At 39.9% G+C, this 27,458-nt stretch overlaps 1 pseudogene; it reads right to left on the bottom strand.

Moving 5' to 3' along the window:
• Positions 1–4,770: 4,770 nt before the first annotated feature.
• On the bottom strand, positions 4,771–27,322 carry LOC124971133 (porimin-like; annotated as a pseudogene).
• Between the last annotated feature and the right edge of the window lie 136 nt (positions 27,323–27,458).

Below are 27,458 nucleotides of genomic sequence, written 5' to 3'. Positions count from 1 at the left end.
CATTTTGTAAATAACTCCATAGTCTTGCCAATAAATAAATAAAGCCTCTCACTAATTCACTAAAATGTACTCTACTTGACTTTGCCCTGGTTCAATGTGAGAGGCTTTGAGACTCCCTGCTCCCTAGAATCTCTTCACCTGTGGATGAATGTGACTGGGGTTGGGGTCCTTTCTCCTCCACTGTATATCACCCTGAATCTCTATCTTTCTCTCAGTTTCTAATATTGTTGGCAGCTTTCAGAAGGGGAGAGATTCAGAAAACAATGGAATGTACTTAAAGACATTTAATCAACAAGCTATGATGCATCACTTTTTTCCCATGTTCCTTTTTTACTTTTACTTCTCAGTAACAGCATCAAATGTATATGGGGGACCACTTTTGCTCCATTTATAAAATGGGAACAATGTTTCTCTTGAAGGATCAACTGGGAAGCTTAAGGAACACCCAGGATTCCAGGGATACCAAGTCTTGCCCATAATAATGAAAAAAATAAAAGTGAGATGAGAAGAGGGATGGGAGCAGGGGACAGGACAGAAAATGCAATGAGTTGAGGCCAGGAGTCTTACCTTCCTCCATCATGTGCAAGCTAACTGGAGCCAGGTCTGGTCAACAGGTCTTGATGAGAAGAGTGGGTATTTTCCTATCTAAGGCCATTTTGCCATTTCCCTAAAGGCCATTTTCATAGCTAAATCAAGCTTAGACTAGTAACAAATGTACCCAAGATCATCCTACTCATGGCATGCCATGTGTGTCTAGTACTCACAACCTCAGTTTAGTACACTCTTGGCTTATCAAATTTTAATTAAGTTAGCCATTCCTTCTTGACACATTGGGCCAGGTACTGTGCTGAAGGGTGACAGAGAATCTCTGGCATGGCAGATATGTTGCAAACTCTCATAGGATTTTCTGCCAGTGCAAGTAGCAGCTCCAAGAAGAAACAAAAACATTCAGGGTTCCAGGGATTTTTTTCTCCTTCTAGTATTAATAAGCAACATGTTAACTGTGCTGATGAAGGAACTACCTTGTGGGGTCCTACTAGGGGACCAGGCAGCAGGAATAGAGACAAAGAGATTTGTCACAGTGGCTGATGGCATGGCAACCTCAAGTTCCCTTACAATGCTTCAGGAACACTGAGATAGAAAGTGTTCATATGTGAATAGTCACCCTGCATTGTAAATTTTCTGAGGTGAGGGTCAAGGCTCAATGCCCATGCAACATTGACACACTCAGTCCTATATGAATGTCAACTTCAAGACTGAATATTTAGGTTAAAAAATAACCTAAAGATGACTTGGATTCTGCAAATATCTGTGTGATCCTTCTTGGCATGGAACCTCCCATGAGGCAGGAGAGGCTAGGATGAGTTCCTGGTCAGAATTCCAAGTGACAACTGTGTAGGGCATGCAGAACCTTATAGGGTGTCCCAGGAGGTTCTGAGACTCTGAGTTGGGACAAGGACTGTAATGGGGTCATATCCTTCTATATTTCTACAAACTGCTTTAGAAGTTTACTAGCACCACTAGAGTTTTAAATACTTCAAGACCTAGAAGTACAGTATCAGATAGCACTGTAGTAATCTCATCATAAATGCAATTTAATTTTTATACTTGAGCATTATCTTAATGACAATTAATGTTTTTTAAATATTTTAGGTGTATCTATTTTATTTGTTTATTTTTATACAGTGCTGAGGATCAAACCCAGTGTTTCAAATGTGCCAGGCAAGTGTTCCACCACTGAACTACAGTCCCAGCCCCATTCATGTTTTTAAAACATCATTCTTAAGACTGAATAAGAGCTTGTAGAGCAGCTATACCCTGGTTGACCCAGCCAGATTGCCCCTTTTAAATATTTAGTTTCCTCCTATTTTTTAGTTATTATAAAATTAATCTGTAAAATAGAAAGTTCCTACCCAAAACAGTAAAACCAAAGAATGAGGGTAGAGGAAGTATTTTTGATTAAGGGAGGGTTTCTCTTCTCTCCCATCATTTCCCAAGAAGAATGACCTTCTTTGGAATTCTGGTCCCTTGGCACAAGCTCTGCCCTTGAATTGTTTTGACCTATGTCCCCTTTGCCTCTTTGTGCTTTGCACACCTTCTCAGCTCTCCTTTTGGTATAGTTGTGATGAATCTGAGTAGTTGGGAAGCAGTGTCTTCTCCTGGTCATACCCCACCAGCACTGTGAGAGGAGATAGAGGTGGCCAGACTGAAGCTCAGTTATAGAAAAGTGCAGAGTGCAAGGGAGATTTCAGGTATGCCTGGAAAACAAGTATGCATGTGGCAGAGGTTTTGGTGTGTTTTGGTATGACCAAGTAACTGTAATTCTCCTGTAGTTTGAAGACTCTGCCTCAGATGTGGATGATTTTGAATCATACACATATGGCCAGTATTTGACAGTAATTCTATGGAATTTTGACTTTAATTTTTATTTGAGGCAAGTAGTACTCATTTTGATTGGCAATTGCCATAAACATTTGGAGTTTTAATTACAGTTTTGTACGTATGACAGACAATTGACTTAGGAATATAAGTAAACAAAAAATAATAGAAGTGGCAAAATTGCAAAGGTGACATAAAATAAATATATTGGGAAAACTTTAAAAGACATGAGCAGAAAGGAAAACTCCCAAACCCAGCAACAAACTGACCAATGCAGGGCCTCTGTGAGGTGCTGTCAGGGAGTCCTCATTCTTCCTGCTTTCCCTTTCTTGCTCTGGTCTATGATAATTTCTCCCTGTGGAAGACTAGCAGTGAGTTGGGAGGTCAAGATTGATTCAAAACATCCCTTTGGAGACTAGATTTAACTTCATATTCTGGCTCTACCACTTTCAAGGCCAGTGGTTTTGCAGAGAGCCCTCATCTCCTCATCGAAAAAGTGGGGATGTCCTGGTACCTGGACTCTTGGACAGTGACATGAGCTGACATGAACAGTTATTTCCCAGCTCTATGGTGTAAATTGCTGTTCCTCTGCAGATCAGAGGGGAGTCAGCTTAAAGGGTGTATCTATTTTCTCTTCTCCATAATCAGCTCCTGATTTTCCTGAAATCCCCCTCTGCATGGGGCAGGTGATCAGGCCTAAGAAGTCAGCACAGAAGACCCCTGAACAAAGAGGCACGGAGTCTGCCAAGTCAGTTTGAGGCAGATTGTTTCAGAGGCCCAAAAATGACTGGTTGGAACTGAGCATAAAAAACTTACTGCCATCTTATGGCTACAGGGGAGAAAAAAAAAAAAGAATGGGAACTAAGAAATGAGAAGACAATGGATCACTGAAACCAGCTGTGCCTGCAATCAGAACTTCACCCAGGGTTTTGTTTGTTTGTTTGTTTTTTGTTTTTTTGTTTTTTTTTTACTTTTTATTTCAATTAAATATAGGTGCATGTTTATTAGAAAATCTTATATTTTTAGGCTTTCAGAAATTGATGCGATTTACTTTGGCCCTTTAAGATGGAAATATTATCTTAGTATTTAGTGACTAAATAACTTGTTAAAAGTTCACCCTGAGTTTGAGTGCTGGAATATAAAACTATAAAACTAAAAACACTCCAAAATATAATGTGTAATTTAAAAAAAAAAAAAAACACTGTGCTTTTTTCTCTACATTAACATAGTGCATCTGAAAGTAACTCTCCTTAAACCTATGTCCCCTTTGTCATAGAGTAAGAGGATTTGTCTAGGGGAACACCCAAAAAAGGAAGCAGGAAATTTCTAGACTAAAATAAGAATTCACTCCAACAATGTACTTAAGTATAAAAATGTCATTTCCCCAAATCTGAGTCAACAGTGTATGAAAATGCAGCACTTTCATCCTGCAGGTTTAGTAGCCTGTGGAGAGCCCCACAATCCCTGGTTTAATACACACAGCATTAATTTACAATTTTGACAATATAGGGTTCTAAATATTTTTTTGAAAGTAAAATTTAAAATGGGGCTTTATAAATGTTAAATGTTTTCACATTCCATTAAAAATTTCTAGGTATTGAAAGCAGCTCTACATTTCTTCAAAAATAGTCACTAAATATAAAATCAAGTGAATATGAAAAGCAATTTCCAGTGGTGACAATATTCTCACAGTAGCAAATAATCTAGGAGTTTTCCTATAAAGCTAGTCTTACAACTGAGTTTTTAAAAACATGTTAAACACTACATTTGCCTAAATTACACAGAGAAAAAAGATTATATCGAACTAACACTGAAAGCTCAAAAAGAAATTATTAATAAAAATACTTGCTCTCCAATGCATCTCCAATAGAGTGTTTCAAGTTTTAGTTGAAGATTCTGTTTTTTGGGGAATATGTATTATTTCTAGATTAACTACTATGAAACAAAATGTTGATGTTTCCTTAAATTATGCTTTAGACCTGGTTTACTCAGTTGCATAATTTCTGCTGTGTGGCATCAGTAATTAGGATATCTCTAGCCCTGAAAAGCACTGAAGTTCTTTGTGTGAGCAACAAAGGCACTCAGGATCTCAAGTGCCGTGACAAGCTCCTTATTTGTACACCCAGATGGCAGCCTGCCCTTTAGTGATGTTGTCTTTCAATTACTGGTCCCATGTGACCAATGCCACAAAAAATGTAACAGGACTTGTCTTACTATGTATTTGCTAAAAGTGAGAATGATCATTGTATAAATTATCTGTAAATTCCACATATTTAAATATCTAACCAAGTCCTTTTAAATCTATGCATATTTATGTAACATACTGTACATTATATGCATGACCCAATTATATTTTCAAGAGAATATTGTTTTAAAGTAGTAAAAAAAAATGAATAGACTAGAGCTGCATCAATGTTTCTTCTTTTCTTGGTCCTTGTATTTCCTTAAATGATGGCATCGTTTTCATCAATGGTTCTATATCGGATAACTCTTCTTGAATAATAGATTTTGCAACCAATGTAAAGAATAGATAAAACTCCCAGTGTTAATACAATACCACCAACAAAGCTGCCAGTGCCAAATTTTGATATTTTTCCATTTAAATGACTAGGTGTTGTTAATGATGTCACTAAACTATTATGAGTTGTGGTCATCGTGGAAGTTGACATCTGGGATACGCGTTTTGTGAAATACTTGTTGCTTTGGGTGTAGACTTTGAAGTGCTGGAAGTTGTATTTGTTGAGGACCCTGGTGTTGCCATTTTAGAAGTCGTTACGGTTTTGAAGGTGACATCTGTCACATTGTTTGAGACCAAGGAAACTGAAGTTGGTGATGGTTTCACAGTGGTGCTGCTGTTAGATTCAAATGTAGAGTTGTGATGCACGTTTTGCATACTCTCTGCTGGGGAGTTAGCACTGGAGTTTTGCAGAAGCACAGGATTCCTTACATCAAGAGATTTCCCCCCCACCACCTGCACTGTCCGCGTCAGCCCCCCGCAGAGCCAGCACCTGCAGCGCCCCCAGGAGCAGCGCGGCCCAAGAACCTCGAGCCCAGAGTCCAGTTGTTCCAGGGCGTGAAGCGGCGGCTTCCTGGTCCCAAACACGCCGGGAGCGACGGCAGCGACGACAGCGTCCCTTCTGCAAACCCGATCCCACCTCACCTCCTCTTCCGCAGCGCACGACTCCCCAGCAGTCTCCAGCACCCCGAATGACCACATAGAAAGCACTCCCTTTGCTGATGTTAATTTGAGTTGGTTTTCTGTCACTTGAAACCTAGATTATTGACTGACCTATTGATTTTCTCTATTCCTTTTTTTTTTTTTTTTTTTGCGATGCTGGGGATTGAACCCAGGGCCTTGTAGTTGTGAGGCAAGCACTCTACCAACTGAGCTATATGCCCAGCCCTCAAATCCCTTTCTTTCATAGTAATGGAGGGACAAGAGAATGGTAACAAGGAACAACAGAAGATTAAATCTCAAAAACATCAAATGACTCAATTAATAAATGGGCAAATAAACTTAACAAATACTTCAAAAACAAAAGAAATAAAAAAGACAACAAATATACCCCCAAAAATGTTCAACATCATTACTAATTAGGAAAAGGTCTATCAAATCCCCTGAAATTTCACTTTCCACAATCAGAATGACAATCATCAAGAATACAAATAATAAATTCTGGATATGATGTGGAGAAAAATGAACAATTTTCGTTAGCGGAACTGTAAATTAGTACAACCACTATGGAAATAAGTATGGAGGCTCCTCAAAAGACTAGGCATGGAATCACCATATGACCAAGCTATACCACTTCTCTTCATTTATCCTGAAGAATTAAAATCATTATACTACAGTGATACATATATATGCATGTTTATAGCTGCACAATTCACAATAGCCAAACTACAGAAACATTCTAGGCATCCATCAATGGATGAAAAGCTAAAGAAAATGTGGTATATATACAAAACAGAATTTAATTCAGACATAAAGAAAAAATAAAATTATGTCATTTGCAGGAAAAATGGATAAAACTAAAGACCATTGTGTTAAGTGAAAGCAGTCAAAATCAGAGGATTAAGGGTCATATGTCATATGAGAGGATAAAGCTAGAGAGGATAAAGGAAAACAAAGCTGGAAATGAATCTCCTAAAAATCCATGGAAAGATCAGTAGAAGAAAGGGACCAATGGGTGACTGTTGGGGAGAGAGGAAGCAAGTGCTGAGGAGTGATATTGGCCAAAATATATGTTTATATTGTGTGCATGTACAAATATGTAACAACAAATCTCAGCATTTTTTACAACTATAATGCACTGATAAAAATGGGAGAATAAAAGATTAAGTCCAGCTGAACATGGTGGAATGTGCTATAATCTCTGTGTATTAGAAGGCTGAGGCAGGAGGATTGTGAGTGCAAAGCCAGCCTCAACAAAAAGCGATGTTCTCAGCAACTCAGTGAGACCCTGTCTCTAATTAAAATATAAACATAAATAAATAAATAAATAGGCTGGAGATGTGGCTTAGTGGTCGAGTGCACCTGAGTCCAATTCCTGCTACCCTCCCCACAAAAAAAGATTAAGTCCATAGAGTCCTTGAAAATGACCTGATTCTCCCCATCTGTTAGACCATAACTTTGAAAGTCCTAGAGAGTTATTTCTGCCGATGAAAAGAAAGTTAAAAGTTACATTTTGCTACTGGACTGGAGTGAATTAAATATAATCCAGGACAGATTGTACTATTCATTTTTCTTTGTATTTAAAAATAAAACAATTCCACTTTAGGTTGGCATTGTGTTTTGTTTTGTTTTTTTTTTTCTAATGGATAAGTCAACTCTGAAAGGTCTTGCTTTTTTTCTGTATTATATATACATATTTGTCAGTAGTCATACATTAACCAAAATGCTAGTACAGACAAATCATTTTTTACTAGATCTACAATACATATTAAGAACCACATCAACTGAGGCACATTTCTTTAGTTATTAGAACTAATATAGCCATGTTGTGGATTACAGTTACTAGGGTGTGAGAGCAAGGTTCACTTCTGATTGAATAAAAGTACTTGCAGTTTGATTAGGCTAAACAGGATGGGACGAAAGCTTAGAGCACTGCTCACTTTTGATTGGATAAATGCACAGTGGTCTTATTGGATTAAGCATCTACCAGAGCCTCATGCACTGGAGACTGCTGACTGAAAATGATCCTCTCATTTTATTTCTGCTTGTACTACACAGAGGCTTCTCATTCGTGTTGGTAAATCTCTAGGATAAAATTCCTCACATGCAAATATATATATATATTTTTTGGTGGTGCTGGGGATCGAACCCAGGGCCTCATGCTTGCAAGGCAAGCACTCTACCAACTGAGCTATCTTCCCAGCTCACATGCAAATATTTATGTAAAAGTGGTGGAAATGGAAATTTGTCTATCTTGTGGAGATATCTAAAACCTGGACTGTGGATGATGACCATTCTGCCCTCATTGACCATTTGAGTGCTGCAGCAAGGACCAAGTGCCTTTGCTGCTCAGTAACCAGTTCCAACTTTTTCTCCCAGTGGACCCAACCTCTAGAGCATGAGGAAGAGAAAGACAGTCCTGGTGTTCAGTTCCATCTTACATTTTCTCCCTTTTACTTTTCCTGAAAGAGCTGGAGACTGAGGCCCCAGAAATCTTGAGAGTGTAACTGGAGCAAAATCAGTGCAGAACATGAGAACTTTTCAAATGTTTAGTGATAAAGGGTTGGTGTCTTCTAGGAAACTGAGGCAGAGCAAAGACCCTCCTCCTTCAAATTCATATTTTTGTATTCAAGTAAGAAATATCTCAGACATATTGCTCAGACTAACAGGCATGAGTTTATTGAAGGTATAGGACAAGGAAAAGGGGACAGTCTCAAGGGAGAGAGTGAGTTCTCCCAGACAGGAGAGTGCCACCTCTGCACTCTACTTTTATTAGTGTCCCAGAGACATTTCCAGATAGTCCCACTCAAGTCCCCCTCTTAACTTTTGACTGACAGCTGGATGATTTCAGACTGTCAAGTCCCCAATGCCATAACAACTCTAAGTCATTTTGACCCATGCTGACCAATTCTCATTGAAATCTTTACTATAAATTCTTACAGATTTTATAATTAGGAGGAATTGTCTTTATCTCCCTGAGTTTCAAGATCTGGTCTGTGGAAAGGGTCACAAAAGTTTCCCTCTTTAGGGTAACTTGGGTTCTTCTTATAGATATTATTTCAGGACTTTTTTTTTCTTCTGCTGATAGCAGGTATTTTTCTGACAAATGGGACATAGGCTGTCCACTAAGACCAGGCAGAGATGTGGGTAATTTGCTTCTTGGAACAGAAAGCATGTGGAGGTCAGCACAGTGAACCCACTTTAGAGAATTATACCCTTAACTTCATGTTCCCATCACACACATCCTTCTGTCCCCTATCATTTAGAAAGATGCAGTCCAGTTGAAGTCATATGACTATTGTCTTTACACAGACCCCATGTTTACAGGCCAACATCAGTTTTACCAGAGAACTTGATAGTAATGCAGATTCTCAAGCCAAACCCTGAGTTTCAGACTCAGGGTGTCTTGGGTATTCTAATTTTCACAATCCCTGCAGGTGCACACTTGGTGATGACCACCTATATTCTGTTTTGGTCTCTTTTCCAAGAATACAATCTTTATCAAACTTTGAAAAAAGCCTATTTATGATGGTCTCACTGACTGACATTTCAGAGTACCTGTCAGAGGTCTGGTCACTGGCCTTAATACCAATTGGGAAGACAAGGGTCCATAACATAGCAACAGGGTACTTTCTTCTCATAGAATGTCTAATCTGATTGTAAAGATACCCAGAAAAGAAAAACACCTTTCTTTTTTTTTTTGTACTTTGAATTATTCATGGGAAGGTAAGTGAAGAAGCAGGAGGAGAAATAGTATTTAAAACTTGGATTTAAGTCAGGCTCTATTCCTGACTATAGAGAGCTTTTGTCTGCTTCTGAGTCTCTTCTGTGACCCAAGTTTGCAGCTGTGACAGAAGAGTGTGTGCAACAGGAATAATGTTTGCACAGTTTCTGCTTCTCATGTGTAGAAGCCTTCCTCCCCTTGCACTTCTGGCAGCCCAACCTGTTCTCCAACATTAAGATAATGAGTGCCTAAAATAGAAAATGGAAAGCACAGAACTGTTGCACCCCTCATTACCTAGGTGCAGGCCATGGATGTAATTGCCCTGGCCCTTTCAAGAAACTTTGCAGGTTTGGCATTTTTTCAAGTTTAACTTGGGTTTGTTTTAATCTGGTATGGTAAGACTTAGAAACAGATTTGATAGGCACAGACCTCTACAGTTGCCTAAAATAGTTGTGCAGGGTCATGTGGGAGGCACCAAGATTGGTCAGGAGATGGAGGGTATGGAAGGGAGGGGAGAACAAGGTAATGAGACTTTATTGTATTTGTGCAGAAAGAAAAGTTGCAGCAGCATAAGAACTTTTAGAATTAGATTGTTTCAGTAATTTCAGTAGGCTCTAGAGGCAAGGGCCCTTCCTGATTCTCTGGTACCTGGACCTGGTGTGATTTGGGCAGGCAGATAGTGGCCTAGGAGGGTGGGAGTCCAAAAGGGAGGGTATTGGTGGTGTGGGAACTTGATTTGTTAGTTTGGGTAAGGTGAACATACTGGAGAGATAGCTGACTACTCTAGGAATTGCTATTCCCCAGAGGGCATGTTGTGGGTGCTGTGGTACATGCCAGTAATCCAAGTGACTAAAGGGATTAAAGCAGGAGGATTGCAAATTTAAAGACATCCTGGGTAATTTAATGAGATCCTGTCTTGAAATATAATTTGAAATGGGCTAGAGATCTGCTTCAGTTGTAGATCAGTTGGAGAATGCTCCTGGGTTCAATTCCAATACTCACCCCCAAACACACACACACACACACAAACAGCATAGGAGAGCATGTCCTTAAGGTTCAGCAAAGTCCCAATATCAAAGAAACAGACTACCAACAGTAAAGTCATGGTTAACATAACCACTATCCATTCCCAGAAATGAAGGAAAATATTAATCCTGCAGATGTTTCTAGCAAGTCTGCCCTCTGGTCCATCCAGGCCAGGACCTGTGTTTATCATCTTCTAGATTACACACTTCATGGACACTAAGTAGACTTCTGAGTGACTGCACAGCAGAACTCCTTGTTTTAATGGAGAATCTTCAGGTAAGACAAAAATTTTGGTCAGCAGAGCAGACAGTGCAAATGCCCCTCAACAGTCTGTCATTTGATCCTCAAACACTAATGAGCAGATATCTGCCTGGAGCAGGCTCAACAAGCCTGGATAAGAAAAAACTTCTCAGATAGAGAGAAGAGGGCAGTGGACTGTCTTTGCATGACATTGTGTCTCACTGGAGCTTATATTCTGATAGCAACATGGAAGGGGAAGTGAAACACTGCACAGACCCTCTGGAATGCATGGTATCAGAAGTCAACAAGGTTTCCCTGCAGTTGGCTTAAGACCTTCCCAGACCACCAGCTCCAGGATAGGGCAGTGGATTTTAATGTCCTGCATGCTAGTTTTTTGTGTGTGTTTGTGTGTGTATGCAAGCCCTGTGCATGCAGGTCAAGTTCTTAATGACTCATTGTGCATGCTTGGGATATAGAAGGAGGAAATACTACTTTCTTAATTGGGAATTACTACTTAGGAGGATTCTTACCTGACATTCAAGGAGAGGAATCTGGTTCAACATCAACAATGGGGCTCTGACTAAAAATTTTTGGAAGGATGGAAAACTTTTTGACAGAGAGATTGTAGCACAAGAATCAGGCCCAAATTAGTAACTCCCCTGCCTCCAAGTTTGAAGTTTCTCCTGAGAACAGGCTGTGTTTCTCCCTCTCCCCCTTTTGTTTCTTTTCTTCCTTCTTTACCTACTAGGAGGTAATCACTGTGTTTGAAGCACTGGGGACAAAAAATGAACCAGAAAAGGCCAAGTTCCTTCCTGTATAGGATTTATGATCTAGACCAGGGTTCTTAAACCTCAGCAGGATTTAGATGCTTCTTTGTGATGAAGGACTTCCCTGTGCATGATGATGTAGTAACTCTTAGTAGTAACTCTGGTCTTTACCTACTAGATTTCCTAAAACTGGACCCTGAAAATTTGGACAATCAAAATATTTTTAACCAGGACCAATGTCCCCTGGGCTTGACAATTGCCCTGGCTGATAACTGCTGACCAGTGTGGCGAACAACTAAGTCCACATCTTCAGTATTTGCACATATGTCTGCGCCTACATGGGGTCTTCTCAGGGGTCTCCTACTGCTCACAAAGTTCAGGGTAATGGGACTTACAGTGGGAGTTAGTATATGCCTGTTGTGAGACAGGAATTGATGAGAGGATACCAAATAAATCCCACTCAAGAGAGGCTCTATCTTTTTTTTCTTTTTCCAGTGCTGGGGATTGAACCCAGGGCCTTGTACTTGCGAGGCAAGCACTCTACCAACTGAGCTATCTCCCCTGCCCAAGAGGCTCTATCTTAATATCATTGTGGGATTATCATGGAGACATTTTTGTGACATCAAAAATGAGTAAAATTTAGTTGGAGGTATTTGTGAATAAATAAAAGATTAAATGGCCTTCCCCATTATTCCCTTTCAGTCATTCCTTCTGAAATAACTGCAGGGTAGGAGAGTGTTTGGTAGCAGACCTGCATCGTGAAGTTTTTTTACTTTTCAAATAAAACTCCAACTCCCTTTAGGTCTCTGTAGACCCTTAAAAAGGAAGCAAAGACTTCAAATGTCTTTCTTTTTGCCTGATACAGAGGTCATACGTTGGCTTTTACCAAATGTTTGACCTTACCTGACACTTGTTGAAGGTATATGTGTCTGTTTCCTGTGACATTCAACAGAAGGGTACCACCTAACTCTAGAATCCAGTACTAAAGTTACTGTCAACACCTCTGCCTGTTCCCCCATACAGCTTAGTGTCTTTCTGTTCCACTCTATAGTGTTGATGGGTTAATTAATAAAACCATTATGACTCAGATATGAGGTGTTTCCCAAAAGTTTACATGTGAAACAATGCAAATAAGTTTAGAAGTGAAATGATTGAGACATAAGAGTCAACTAATGGATTAATCCACTTGAAGGAAATAACTGGGTGGTAATTGTAGGCAGTTAGGGTGTGGCTGTAGAAGGTGAGTCACTGGAAGCTTGCCTTTGGGTTTATATTTTGTCCCTGGTGAGCAGAGTTCTTTCTCTGCTTTCTGATCACCATTTCATGAATTACACTTCTCCTCCACAAACTTCCACCACAAAGTTCTGCTTCAGTTCAAGTCCACAGCAATGCAATTGGCCATCTATTGACTTAGACCTCTGAAATCATGAGTCTCATATAAACATATCCTCCTCATTTTTTCCTTGCCAGATCTTTTGAATTCAGTGATAAAAAGGCTGACTAAAACCCCTTCAAGAAATGGGTCCTCAGTCCATTTTATGTAGGTTTCAGAGAACAGTATTATGCACTGTTTCTGAAACCTTTGTTCACTAACCTCCCTAAAGATCTTTAATTGGAAAATGAGGTTCTATCCTGAGTTCCCAGTATGGCAGGTAGAATCAAAGGGTGTCACTGTTGCTAATAACTCACAGTCATGCCTGGCAGTGTAAAATGCCTGTAGAAAATCCATTTCTTTGTGTATTTTAAACTCAATTCTAAGTTGCAGAAAGAAGTATTTTTCACTCCTGTGAGAGAATTCACATTTATTTTTAGTGATTCCACTCTATTCTAACACAGACAATATTGCTCAATTATACCTATTCATCAGAGTTCACATGAGACTGGTCCCAAGATCCCTTGTGGATACCGAAGATCAAGTCCCTTATATAAAAGAGAAGAATATTTACATATTACCTAGGTAAATCATTTTGTATACCTTCAATCATATGTAGATGATTTATAATACCTATTATGATGTAAATGTTAAATTAGTGCTTGTTATACTGTATTGTTTAGGGAATAGAGGTAGGAAAATTAAGTCTACATATATTCAGTACACATAATTTTTTCACTAAATAGATTCTCTCTGTGGTTGGTTGAAGTTGTGGATGCAGGACCCATAGGTATAAATAATGAACTATAATGTGATTGTACTTGAACATAAAGAGAGCAGTAAGGAATTCTGAGATACTTATGCTTTGCTAAGTGCAAAGCAAAACTCTCTTCTACCATGACCTCTCTTCTTGGAGCCATTAAAACGTGGGGATTGGGGCTTGGCATATAGCTCAGTTGGTAGAGTACTTGCCTTGCAATCACAAGACCCTGGGTTCAATTCCCAGCACCACGGAAAAAAAAAAAAAAAAAAAAAAAACTTGGGGATTGACTCTTTTGTCTTCCAGTCATTCTCATGGTCACTGGTGCCCAAGGATCTCTTGCATAGAGCTTCCTCGGTGTCTCTTTGTCTTGTGGTGTGTGCTGCCCTTTAGTGTTAGTTGTCAAATGTTTCCCTTTCCTCTCATTCTGGTCATATAGTGCATTGTACTTCTGACCCCGTTATGCCAAGTAATAAGGTCAGGCCAGTGATTGTGCAAAGAGCATCTGATCTACACATTGAAAATTTCACTGCCAATATTAACCCTTTTCCTGAAGACTCTGGGAAGACCTCAGGAGGAAGAGGTGAGTCTTTCTGGTTTCACAGGGCATCTGACATTTTTGTATCTGCAACTGCCTTTGCCTGCACCACAGCAGTGATTTCTGACTGCAGTTCCCTATGTGCCAACACCTCACACGCTATTCCTTATCAAAACTCCTACATCACAATCTTGTGACTCTGATCCTATCCCCACAATTGTGGGCCAAATCTGGTCTGGGGTAGCCCACCAACCTCACCACCTATGACTGAACATACTACTTCTGCTTCAAGGCTGCTCCTTGGAACCATAAGCCCTCCACAAGTGATCTTCAGTTTGATGAGAGGTAACACATTGTTATTGTGGATTAAGTCAGTTAATTTTGGGTTGTTTGGTAATGCAGGAAAATCTAACTGAAACACCACCATTTTAATTCATTGCTTTCCAGAACTATTTGCAATGTCTTACGACTGTTATAGATCTCCATGAAATTGGACCCATTTCTGGATGTTCAAATATGACTTGACTTAGCTCCAAAGATTTTTAAAATGGGAAGTATTGACCTCTTTATGGCAAATAATGCTATTTAATATGGGGAATGTACCAACCTTTATTTAACTTGTTTTTTCTGTGTTTTAATAATTTCCTCACATACTTTTCATTATTTTTGGTTGTTTTATAACATAAGATTTTTAACTTTATAAACTTTATAACTAATTCTTTTTATTATGCACTTTTTCTCCAACTGCATTTACTTTATTGGTTTTTTTTTCCTATATTTTCATGTGATTTTTTTCATTCTTTCATAGTTGATGTAAGTTTTAAAGAATCATTGTTTTACTGCATTATAGATTCTAAGAGGTCATCATTTTAACAAATTCTGCATTTTTAGTTTGTGTTCTTATTTTGACCCAATAGTCATTTAATCATTAAAAACATTTCCAGTTGGAAGGGATGTTTTGGTTTTTAAATGAATTTCAAATTTTACTACACAGTGAATACAGAATATTTCTATGAATGCTGTTTTATGGAAATTATTGAAGTGTCATTTGTGCCTTACTATGAGGTCAATTTTTATAAGTGTTCTATGTGTGTATGAAGAGATTATCTCCATTATTTGAGTATAGATTTAGTGTCATGACCAGTAGAAATTGAGGACTTCCATATAATTTTTTTTTTTAACTTAGAGTGGTGTGGTAACATGCTACTAACATGTTACTATTACTTCTTACATTTTGTGTAACTTCTGCCTTTGAAAGGCTGCTTCTGAATTTTTGGGCACACAGATACCCAAATATTATTTCTTCATTGTGAATTATAAATTTTACATTTATGCCACTTTATCTCACATTTAATCTATTTGTTCACATAAAATAGCAGAGCAGTTATAATACAGGTAACTTATAGTAGTATCCTGTTCATGAAATAAGTATTTATAGAAAGCATTATTGTACTTTTTAAACAGATATAATGTTACTGGGTACAGTTATTAATGATTGCATTAAGAATTTAGCAAGACATAGAACATCTCTTCCTTAAATGAAAATGTGAAAGTATCTGATTTTGTTCCTAACCTTTAAATATTTAGGCAAATTTCTCATACACTTGTCTAAGGGTTGTATTTCTATTGGGTAAGTGGAGTTTCTCTTGAAGTCCACATTTTTAATTTTGGATACTGAAATGCTTTCCTCAAAATAAAAATTCTACTTATCCCAACTTGTGTGTGTGTGTGTGTGTGTGTGTGTGTGTGTGTGTGTGTGTAATAAGTTGTATTTAAATATTTTCAGCAACCATATCAGGTCTGCTTAAATTTTTGCCTATTGTCAAAAAGTGAGTAATACAGTAAGCTTTGGGTTTTTTGTTTTCTTTTGTTTTTTCTTGTTTTCCTGTGTGTTTGTGTGTTTGTAAATTTTTCTCTTTCTAGGTTGGTTAGCTTATGTGTAAAATTAAGGAGCAGAAAGCTAAAAACAGAGTCAGGTGGGAGGCAGTACAGCATATACTATGCCCCATTTCACGGTTGAGGGTGGATAAGGATCACCCCTCAGATCCAACTGAATGGAGCCCCAGGCACACATGCAAACTTAAATTAGTTGTACTCTTTCATAAAAGATGAGCCCTGTGGCCAGGTGTGGTGGCACATGCTTGTAATCCCAGAAACTCAGGAGCCTGAGGCAGGAGGATAATGAGTTAAAGGCCAGCCACAGTAAAAGTGAGGTTCTAAGCAACTGAGTGAGATCTTGTGTGTAAATAAAATACAAAATAGGACTGGGGATGTGGCTCAGTCATTGAGTGCCCCTGAGTTCAATCCCTGGTACCCCGACACACATAAAAGATGAGCTCTGTGAATTCATAAAGCTCTATTCTGGCTATGGTGTTTGAGGGACAGATGGAGGTTATGGTGGCCTGGGTTTGGTTTGAGAATAGTTGCCCACTAGGTGTGACCCTGTGTGTTTGGTAGTTCTTGGGGGAGTTTTGCCTCCTACCCTACTGGTCAATACAGTTGTACTGGGTTTGACCTTGCTAATGGTCAGTGTTGGCATGGACTCCTGGTGATGGCACACTGTGGTCCCACATGGATTGGGTGACAGGTGGTGTCTGAAGGTAATAGTATCTTATCATCCACATATACCTCACCAGATGTGTTCCCCCTAGCGAGAATCACAATGGTGCTGATGGGCATACTGGATGTGCTGGTGTGGTGGGGAAAGGAGTTTCTGACACATGTGTCTGTACTGGAGTGGTGCCCATGAACCTGGGCCTGCATTTAGTCTTTTGTATGCCCCAGATAATGGCCAGGTAGAGTGTTATGGGTTGTAGAGGTCTGGCAAATGTGAGTGGGATGTGACTAGGACCAAGGGCAATGTCCCTGGGCAGTGTTCTTTTAGTTCCTTTTCCAAACAAGGAGTCTAGAAAGAAGGATAAATCAGGCATGGTTTAGAATGAGTGACATGGGTACTTCTCTGTTGATGGAGCTCTTCAACACATGCAAGAACTGGTAATGATACATTCCCCCAAATAAAGTTCATAGAAATTAAAATTAAAACATTTCAAAACACTAGCCAGGTATGGTAGTGTATTCTTTTAATACCAATGACTTGGAGGCTGAGGAGGATCTCAAGTTTGAGGTCAGCCCGGATAAATTAATTAGACTGTATCAAAAAAAAAAAAAAGTCTTGGTGTATACAGCTCAGGTTCAATCTTCAATACTGAAAAATTTAAAAAACTGTAAGAAAGATTTTATACTATATACATAAGAATGATTTTTTTTAATCAGGCAGTCATTTGGTTTCTTTATTTTTTTTATTGTAAAAAAATGGGATACATGTTGTTTCTCTGTTTGTACATGGCATAAAGGCATACCATTTGTGTAATCATAAATTTACATAGGGTAATGTTGTTTGATTCATTCTGCTATTTTTCCCTTCCCCCACCCCTCCCACCCCTCTTTTCCCTCTATACAGTCCTTCCTGCCTCCATTCTTGCCCCCCTCCCTAACTCTAACTCTAACCCTGACACTAACCCCTCCCACCCCCCATTATGTGTCATCATCCACTTATTAGTGATATCATTCGACCTTTGGTTTTTTGAGATTGGCTTATCTCACTTAGCATGATATTCTCCAATTTCATCCATTTGCCTGCAAATGCCATAATTTTATCATTCTTTATGGCTGAGTAATATTCCATTGTGTATATATATACCATATACACCATATATATATATATATACACCATATATATACACCATATATATATACATATATATATATGGTGTATATGGTATATATATACACCACAGTTTCTTTATCCATTCATCAATTGAAGGACATCTAGGTTGGTTCCACAATATGGCTATTGTGAATTGATCAGCTATGAACATTTATGTGGCTGGATCTCTGTAGTATGCTGGTTTTAAGTCCTTTGGGTATAGGCCAAGGAGTGGGATAGCTGGGTCAAATGGTAGTTCCATTCCAAGTTTTCTAAGGAATCTCCACACTGCTTTCCAGAGTGACTGCACTAATTTGCAGCCCCACCAGCAATGTATGAGTGTACCTTTCTCCCCACATCCTCGCCAACACCTGTTGTTGCTTGTATTCTTGATAATCGCCATTCTAATTGGGATGAGATGGAATCTTAGGGTGGTTTTGATTTGCATTTCTCTTATTACTAGAGATGTTGAACATTTTTCCATATGTTTGTTGATTGCTTGTAGATCTTCTTCTGGGAAGTGTCTGTTCATTTCCTTAGCCCATTTTGCCGATTGGATTATTTGCATTCTTGGGGTAGAGTTTTTTGAGTTCTTTATAGATTCTGGAGATTAGTGCTCTATCTGAAGTATGATTGGCAAAGATTTTCTCCCACTCTGTAGGCTCTTTCTTCGCATTGCTGATAGTTTCCTTTGCTGAGAGAAAGCTTTTTAGTTTGAATCTATGCCAGTTATTGATTCTTGCTTTTATTTCTTGTGCTACGGGAGTCCTGTTGAGGAAGTCTGGTACTAAGCCGACATGCTGAAGCTCTGGACCTACTTTTTCTTCTATAATCTGCAGGGTCTCTGGTCTGATTCTGAGGTCCTACTAAGCCGACATGCTGAAGATCTGGACCTACTTTTTCTTGTATAATCTGCAGTGTCTCTGGTCTGATTCTGAGATCCTTAATCCATTTTGAGTTTAGTTTCATGCATAGTGAGAGATATGGGTTTAGTTTCATTCCGTTGCATGTGGATTTCCAATTCTCCCAAGACCATTTGTTGAAGAGGCTATCTTTTCTCCATTGCATTTTGGCCCCTTTGTCTGGTATGACAAAATTGTATTATGTCCTCTATTCTGTACCATTGATCTACCTGTCTATTTTGGTACCAGTACCATGCTGGTTTTGTTACTATTGCTTTGTAGTAGAGTTGAAGATCTGGTATTGCGATACCCCCTGCTTCACTCTTTCTGCTAAGGATTGCTTTAGCTATTCTGGTTTTTTTATTCTTCCAGATGAATTTTATAATTGCTTGCTCTATTTCTGTAGGGTACATCATTGGGATTTTAATTGGAATTGCATTGAATCTGTATAGCACTTTTGGTAGTATGGCCATTTTGACAATATTAATTCTTCCTATCCAAGAACATGGGAGATCTTTCCATCTTCTGAGGTTTTCTTTAATTTCTTTCTTTAGTGTTCTGTAGTTCTCATTGTAGAGGTCTTTCACCTCTTTTGTGAGATTGATTCCCAAGTATTTTATTTTTTTTTGAGGCTATTGTGAATGGGGTAGTATTCCTAATTATTCTTTCCAAAGATTCATCACTTATGTATAAAAATGCATTAGATTTATGTGCATTGATCTTATATTCCGCTACTTTACTAAATTCACTTATGAGTTCTAAAAGTTTTCTGGTGGAATTTCCTGGTTCCTCTAAGTATATAATCATATCATCAGCAAATAGGGATAGTTTGAGTTCTTCTTTTCCTATTCTTATCCCTTTAATTTCTTTGGTCTGTCTAATTGCTCAGGCTAGAGTTTCAAGGACAATATTGAATAGAAGTGGTGAAGGAGGGCATCCCTGCCTTGTTCCAGTTTTTAGGGGGAATGCTTTCAGTTTTTCACCATTTAGAATGATATTAGCCATGGGCTTAGCATAGATGGCCATTAAAATGTTAAGGAATGTTCCCACTATCCCTATTTTTTCTAGTGTTTTGAGCATGAAGGGGTGCTGTATTTTATCAAATGCTTTTTCTGCATCTATTGAAATAATCATGTGATTCTTGACTTTAAGTCTATTGATATGGTGAATGACATTTATTGATTTCCTCATGTTGAACAAACATTGCATCCCTGGGATGAAACCCACTTGATCATGGTGCACTATCTTTTTAATATGTTTTTGTATTCAATTTGCTAAAATTTTGTTGAGAATTTTTGTGTGGATGTTCATTAAGGATATTGGTCTGAAATTTTCTTTCCTCGATGTGTCTCTGTCTGGTTTAGGTATCAGGGTAATATTGGCTTCATAGAATGAGTTTGGGAGGGTTTCCTCCTCTTCTATTTTCTGGAATACTTTGAGAAGTATTGGAATGAGCTCTTCTTTACAGGTTCTGTAGAACTCGGCTGAGAACCCATCTGGTCCCGGACTTTTCTTTGTTGGTAGGCTTTTGATGACTTCTTCTATTTCATTACTTGAAATTGGTCTATTTAAATTGTGTATGTCCTCCTCGTTCAGTTTAAGCAATTCATATGTCTCTAGAAACCTGTTGATGTCTTCAAAATTTTCTATTTTGTTGGAGTATAGATTTTCAAAATAGCTTCTAATTATGTTTTGTATTTCAATCGTGTCTGTTGTGATATTTCCTTGTTCATTCCGAATGTTGGTGATTTGGGTTTTCTCTCGTCTTCTCTTTGTTAGTGTGGCCAAGGATCTATCAATTTTGTTTATTTTTTCGAAGAACCAACTATTTATTTTGTCAATTTTTTGTATTGTTTCTTTCGTTTCAATTTCGTTGATTTCAGCTCTGAGTTTGACTATTTCCTGTCTTCTACTACTTTTGGTGTTGGTCTGTTCTTCTTTTTCTAGGGCTTTGAGCTGTAGTGTTAGGTCGTTTATTTGTTGAGTTTTACTTCTTTTATTGAATGTGCTCCATGAAATAAATTTTCCTCTAAGTACTGCTTTCATAGTGTCCCAGAGATTTTGATATGATGTTTCTTTGTTCTCATTTACCTCTAAGAATTTTTAAATTTTCTTCCTAATATCTTCTGTTATCCATTCATCATATAATAGCATATTGTTCAATCTCCAGGTGTTGGAGTAGTTTCTGTTTTTTACTCTTTCATTTATTTCTAATTTCAATCCATTATGATCTGATAGAATACAAGGTAGTGTCTCTATCTTCTTGTATTTGCTAACATTAGCTTTGTGGCATAAAATATGGTCTATTTTAGAGAAGGATCCATGTGCTGCTGAGAAGAAAGTGTTTTCGCTCTTGCTTGGATGGTATGTTCTATAAATGTCTGTTAAGTCTAAATTATTGATTGTGTTATTGAGTTTTATGGTTTCTTTGTTCAATTTTTGTTTGGAAGATCTGTCCAGTGGTGAGAGAGGCATGTTAAAATCACCTAGTATTATTGTGTTATGGTCTATTTGGTTTCTGAGATTGAGAAGGATTTGTTTGACATACATGAATGAGAATAGATTTGGGGCATAGATGTTTATGATTGTTATGTCTTGGTGATTTATGCTTCCCTTAAGCAGTATGAAATGTCCTTCTTTATCCCTTCTGACTAACTTTGACTTGTGTCCACATTATCTGAAATGAGGATGGATACTCCAGCTTTTTTGGTGAGTCCATGTGCATGGTATGTTTTTCCCCATCCTTTCACCTTTAGTCTATGGGTATCTTTTTCTGTGAGGTAAGTTTCTTGCAGGCAGCATATTGATGGATCTTTCTTTTTAATTCAATTTGCCAGTCTATGTCTTTTGATTGATGAAGTCAGGCCATTAACATTCAGGGTTATTATTGAGATATGATTTGTATTTCCGGTCATTTGGTTCATTTTTTAAAATTTTATTTATTTATTTATTTTTTGACATGACCTGGTTCCTCCTTTATTTGATAATTCCTTTAGGATAATTCCTCCCTTTGCTGATTTCCTTCTTTGTTTTTCATCTCTTCCTCATGGAATATTTTGCTGAGAATGTTTTGTAATGCTGGCTTTCTTTTTGTAAATTCTTTTAGCTTTTGTTTATCATGGAAGGATTTTATTTCATAGTCAAATTTGATGATAAGTTTTGCTGGGTATAAGATTCTTGGTTGGCATCAATTTTCTTTCAGGGCTTGAAAAGTGTCATTTCAGGCCCTTCTAGCTTTAGGGTCTGGATTGAAAAATCTGCTGATATCCATATTGGTTTCCCCCTGAATGTAATTTGGTTCTTTTCTCTCACAGCCTTTAAGATTCTGTCTTTATTTTGTATGTTAGGTATTCTCATTATAAAGTGCCTTGGTGTGAGTCTGTTGTAATTTTGTGTGTTTGGAGTCCTATAAGCCTCTTGAACTTGATTTTCCATTTCATTCTTCAGATTTGGGAAATTTTCTATATTTTTTCATTGAATAGAATGTTCATTCCTTTGGTTTGTTTCTCTAAGCCTTCCTCAATCCCAATAATTCTCAAATTTGGCCTTTTCATGATATCCCATAGTTCTTGGAGTTTCTGTTCATGATTTCTTACCATCTTCTCTGTTTGTTCAACTTTGTTTTCGAGGTTAAATATTTTGTCTTCAATATCTGAGGTTCTGTCTTCCAGGTGTTCTATCCTATTGGTTATGCTTTCTATGGAGTTCTTAATTTCGTTTATTGTTTCCTTCATTTCAACGATTTCTGTTTGTTTTTTTTCAATATCTCTAACTCTTTATTGAAATGATATTTTGCTTCCTGTATTTGCTCTTTTAACTGTCGATTGGTGCGATCATTCAATGCCTGCATTTGCTCTTTCATCTCATCATTTGCTTCCCTGATCATTAATTATGTACATTCTGAACACCCTTTCTGTCATTTCTTCTGCTATGCTGTCATTGGATTTTATTGATGTAACATCTAGATTTTGGGGGGGGGCATTTTCTTCCCTTGTTTTCTCATATTGTTCAGGTATCAGTGGACCGCTAAGATATTGCAGATTTCCTCTATTGACTTATAATGTCCCTGAAGATTTCTAGTATATCCCCTCTTAGCCTTCAGTAGCCTAAAGTCTTGGAGGAAGTTGATAATGTGGTTCTCCACAAGGAAGCTGCCTCTCTAGGGGTGGTAGACTTCAGGTGGGTATATTCCCTGCTAGTGGGCAGAGGTGCCTCCACTTGTTGACCAATGGTCATCCAAAGGGGAACTAGGCTTTGGGCTGAGGCAAGGCCTGTTTAGGCCTGTGTCTCTGGTTTTACCATCCTTGTGGGAAAACCTCACCTGGCAGGGAAGACTCACCCGATGGGGAGGTCTCGCTGGTCAGTTCCCCTCCTAGAGGTTCCCCTCAATCCACAACTACCGCCTGGGTTGGGTTGCCTTCCTCTGCAACATTCCCAGGGGCCCGACCTACCTCCTGGGCCTGGGAGCCTCACCCTTCGCAGATGAGTCTCCTTAGGCTGCCTGTCCTCAGAGAATCTGCCCACAGTCCTGGAACCTTTGCTTCACCCCTCAGCTTGTCTCTGTGTGGCTCTTCCACCAAGAAGCCTCCTAGGTCCTGGGACCCTGCTCTGCACCTAATCGCCTGACTGTGCAGCCCCTCCTCTAAGCAGCCACCTGGAGCCCCGTACAGTCGCTCTGAGTCCCAGTGACCCGCCGCATGCCTCTTCCTCCATGCAGCTGCCAGGTGTTCTGGTGCAGTCACTAGGCATTGAAGCAACTCACTGTGCACCTCATCCTCCCGCCAACCACCCATAGCCCTGGGCAGTCACTCCAAGTCCACGTAACCAGCCGTGCTCCTCCTCCTCCTCCGGGCAGCCCCCCCAGGTGTTCAGGAGCGGTTACTTTGAGTCCAAACAACTCACCTCTCGCCTCCTCCTCTGGGCAGCCGCCCGTAGCCCTGATGTAGTCACTCCGAGTCTAAGCAACCCACCGCGCTCCTCCTCCTCCTCCTCTGGGCAGCCCCCCGGTGTTCAGGAGCGGTCACTCTAAGTCCAAACAGCTCGCCACCAACTCCTCCTCTGGGCAGTCACCCGGAGCCCCAGTGGTTGCTCCGAGTCCAAGCACTGTGCTGAGCAACCTCCTCTCCAATGCTCCCAGTTGTCCGTCGTGTTCTCTGCTCCAGCAGGGGGAGGGATGTCTCGTTGGGCAACTCTACTTCACAAAGTTCCCTGCATTCCGGGACTACTGCCCCATCCTGGATGCCTCCCAACGGGAGAGACTCACCTGGCGGCTTTGAGTTGGTCCCAAGTCTCTCAATATCTCCTCTTTTGAATCCTGAGTCCTGGAGCAACATGAAATGTAGCCACCCTCTAGTCTGATATCTTGAAACCCACCAGAGTGATTTTTTTAATGCAACGTTTCATCCACTGGCTTCCAATCTTTACCTCAACTTACTGGTATAAAAGATATGGCATGGGGCTGGGGAGATAGCTCAGTCGGTAGAGTGCTTGCCTTGTAAGCACAAGGCCCTGGGTTCGATCCCCAGCACCAAAAAAAAAAAAAAAAAAAGATAGGGCAGAGTAGCCCAGACTCAAGTTCTCATCTTTTCTCATGCTACTGTGAATGACAGCTGGGAAAGCTAGACTCTGACAAAAGTAGATGTGGGAGCAGGAAGAAGGTGCCCTCATCTCTGTGCAGCAGCTTCAGCACTTGTGACATTTCTACTCTAATATTATGAGCATGTTTTACCTGTAGTCTGCCTGAGGTCTGAAGTCAGAGTGACTGTGTGGAAGTCTTTTGAGCTGTGTGTTGAGAGGGATTGAGGAGGAATGTACCTGCAAAGGAACCAGGTTACTGTAGAAGTCTTAATGTAAACACTCCTTGGTACCTCTCCACTGAGCTGAAGGCAAGTAAAAGCACACAGAGAAAGACCTGGAAGTTGAGGTTAAGATGTAGACAGTACTGGACAGAAGACTAGAGAACAAATGACATCTCTTGAAATCCACTGGCTCTTCCTGTCTACTGCTGCTCCTCCACCCAAAAGCTAACTGAGCAGTTTCATGCCATATTGACTGCAGACATAGTCATAGACTCCACAGAAAATTGATGGGGTTGGCAGAACCTGGAAACTAAGAGTTGAGCAAAACATAAAACAGAGTGAAAGGTAAGTATGGATTTCAGAATTTTCCTGACAAAGAGTAGTGATAGTGAGAGCTGGGACTCCCCAGAGGGTTTACAAAGCCAGGGATGGTTAACCATATTTAGGAACCTCAGGCATTAGTTGGAAAGAAAACTAGAAAATGCAGAACCACTGCCATCTGCTGGATAAAAAAAAGATACTGAGAGGCAAGAAGACTTGAAAGCACAGGAGAAACTGGTGCACCTGGGGTCTGAGACAGGTAGGGGTGGGAGGTTTGCATCTGTCTCTATAAAGGTGATGAGTTATAGCAACAATAAGAAGACAACAGATAAATGCCAGGGATTGGGGGAGCTGACATAGGGCAGCAAAATAGGCAGAAGTGCTTTCTCCTAATTTGCCATGGCTCTTTATGGATTCTGCTAACTGGTATTGTTCTCATATTTCTTTATGAATATGAAACACTAGAGGTTAGTCATAGACACCGGGTTCAGGTGTTTCCTACCTGTCCAGTGTTGCTGCAGCTGCCACCCTGAGCAGGTGCCAGTGTCAAGCCCAACTGCCTGTGCAAGCCAGTCATGAGGGGTGGAAAGTAGGGCTCAGTGCAAGGACTGAAACAGTGGAGTGGCCTCTTAGTGATATTTTTAATAAAGAAAAGACAAAAGTTGTTGGGGTTTTAAGCCCCCTTGCTCTTCTCGACCAGTGACAAGGGAAAGGAGCACTCCCCAACAAGGTCAGACCAGGAAAGGTAGGGTCAACTGACCGCCTGCACCCAGCCCTCTGGGCGGAGGACAATCAGATGCCCTTCAGGGAGACCAGACACAGCAGGAACTCATTTATTGAGGAGTTACGCAGCTATTACGTAGGGTGGAGACTAGGCGCTGGGGGAGGGGGTTCACGCAGGTGAGAGTCCCATAGGACTATATGGCAAGCATGAGCTGATCACGTTCGCGGAACTGCTGTTAACCAATCCCTGAAGGTGGTCTGATTTATCATCATTAACTTTTGAAACCGCCTTTGAGGCCTTGATCTTGCTCACTCACCAGAGAGTAAGGAGTCTGCCTGAGTTAGTTAACGTGTCATTAGTCCCAACATGAAGTATTTTTAAAACAGCCTCAACTATATACCTCTTCTCCTACACCTGCACTCCATGAAAACAGCCATGAATTTGAGAAATAAGCACCTGCACTCTGAAGATGGCCATGAATCTGAGAAATAAGCATAGGTGGTCCTGATGTCCCAAACTCTTGCCTCTTCATCCCTGACTTGTAGTTGGTTGGTTATAAATGAATACTGACTCAGAGGGGACAAAACTTACTTGTTAGTAACCATCAAAAAATATTCTGCCATAATCACATATTGTACAGAGACCACCACAACTTTATACAAAAAGTGCTTCTACAATGATTGCCCAAAAATTGTCTGGGCAGTCTCAGATTGAGGCCACTCTTGTTTTTAATAACGGTGGCCAAGGTTTACTTTTGAAGTAGCTGATCTAATCCTCATCATTTTTGCCTTTGAATTTTTGTCCTTGCCTCAACCTCTTTGCCCAGTTTACAAGATGTATATTCCCACTGCAGTTCTCAGGTACTGTTATTGTTGGGGTGCCAGTTGGGGCCCAAGTCCTTGATGTGCTAAGAAAACTGAGCAAGAAACACAGAAGTAACAGGCAAAGTATAGAATTATTGAAGGTGAATGTGAAAGCAGCATTCTGTAGGGTAGACTAGAGTGAGCCTAGCAAGAGAAAGAAGCTCAATACCCCCATGTCTACAAATCAATCTTACATGCTGGGTTCTGAGTCATTCACTTACCTATATGAACATGATTGAAGATCTTACACCATTTGCTCTCATTGATTATCTTTTAATACATGATCAGATATATAGTGTCTGATATTCCCACATGGGTTACTTTAGAAAACCAAATTAGAACACTGTCCACTTCATTCTTGTTGGTCATTTTAGAAGGCCAAACCTGAGGTTGGAGTTGCCATGGTGATAAGTCCTCAGTGGCGGGAATTTTCTTGGAAATGGCACTTAAAGTAAATAACAACGTGATGTTCTGTCTCCCTGTCTTGTCATTCAGTGGTATTGTTCTGGTAACAAGCCTCCAACATCTTGGATGTACCTGAACTCTACCTAACACCTGCAAGTTAGGAAACAAAACAAAGTGATTCCAATTATTACATTATCCACTTAAAAATGGAACATTCCTTATAATCTGAGCTCCCCCCAAGCTACCAGCAGGCAAGTTTCCTCCACCCCTCACATTTCTTCTATTTTACAAAGACCTGGTGGCCACAAGGGACAGAAAACAACAGTGGAGGCCTCCAGGCCACCCTCCAATTCTTGATCATCCAGAGATCTGCTGGGTTTTACCCCAACCCTTCTGGTACTTGACAAAAGCACTCTCCACACCTCTGTTGCCCTGGACCAAGCAAGCTCGCCTAGGCCCGGCCCTGGCCATCTAAAGACTACCCACCACTTCCTGGGAGGCCAGGGAGTGCAGGCACAGGTACAGTGCACTGGTGGCTCAGAAGGGGTGGCGTCATAAGGGTGTGCTGCTGGCGGCAGTGTGGAGTCTGGTAGGTAGAGATGTTCTTTTCTGTAGCTGACATGGGTGGCAGTGTGATCATCTGCAGGTGCTCTGCACCCACCTTGGACAGAGCACAGGATTCCCCAGCCAATTTTATTATCCACGCTTTCCTCTTTCTCTCTCCCTCCTCTCCTCAGCAATGGGTTGTTGGCACTACC

The sequence above is a fragment of the Sciurus carolinensis genome, chromosome 19 (genome assembly GCF_902686445.1).
Source record: "Sciurus carolinensis chromosome 19, mSciCar1.2, whole genome shotgun sequence".
NCBI classification, from domain to species: domain Eukaryota; kingdom Metazoa; phylum Chordata; class Mammalia; order Rodentia; family Sciuridae; genus Sciurus; species Sciurus carolinensis.
This window is presented reverse-complemented; position numbering and strand designations above follow the sequence as displayed.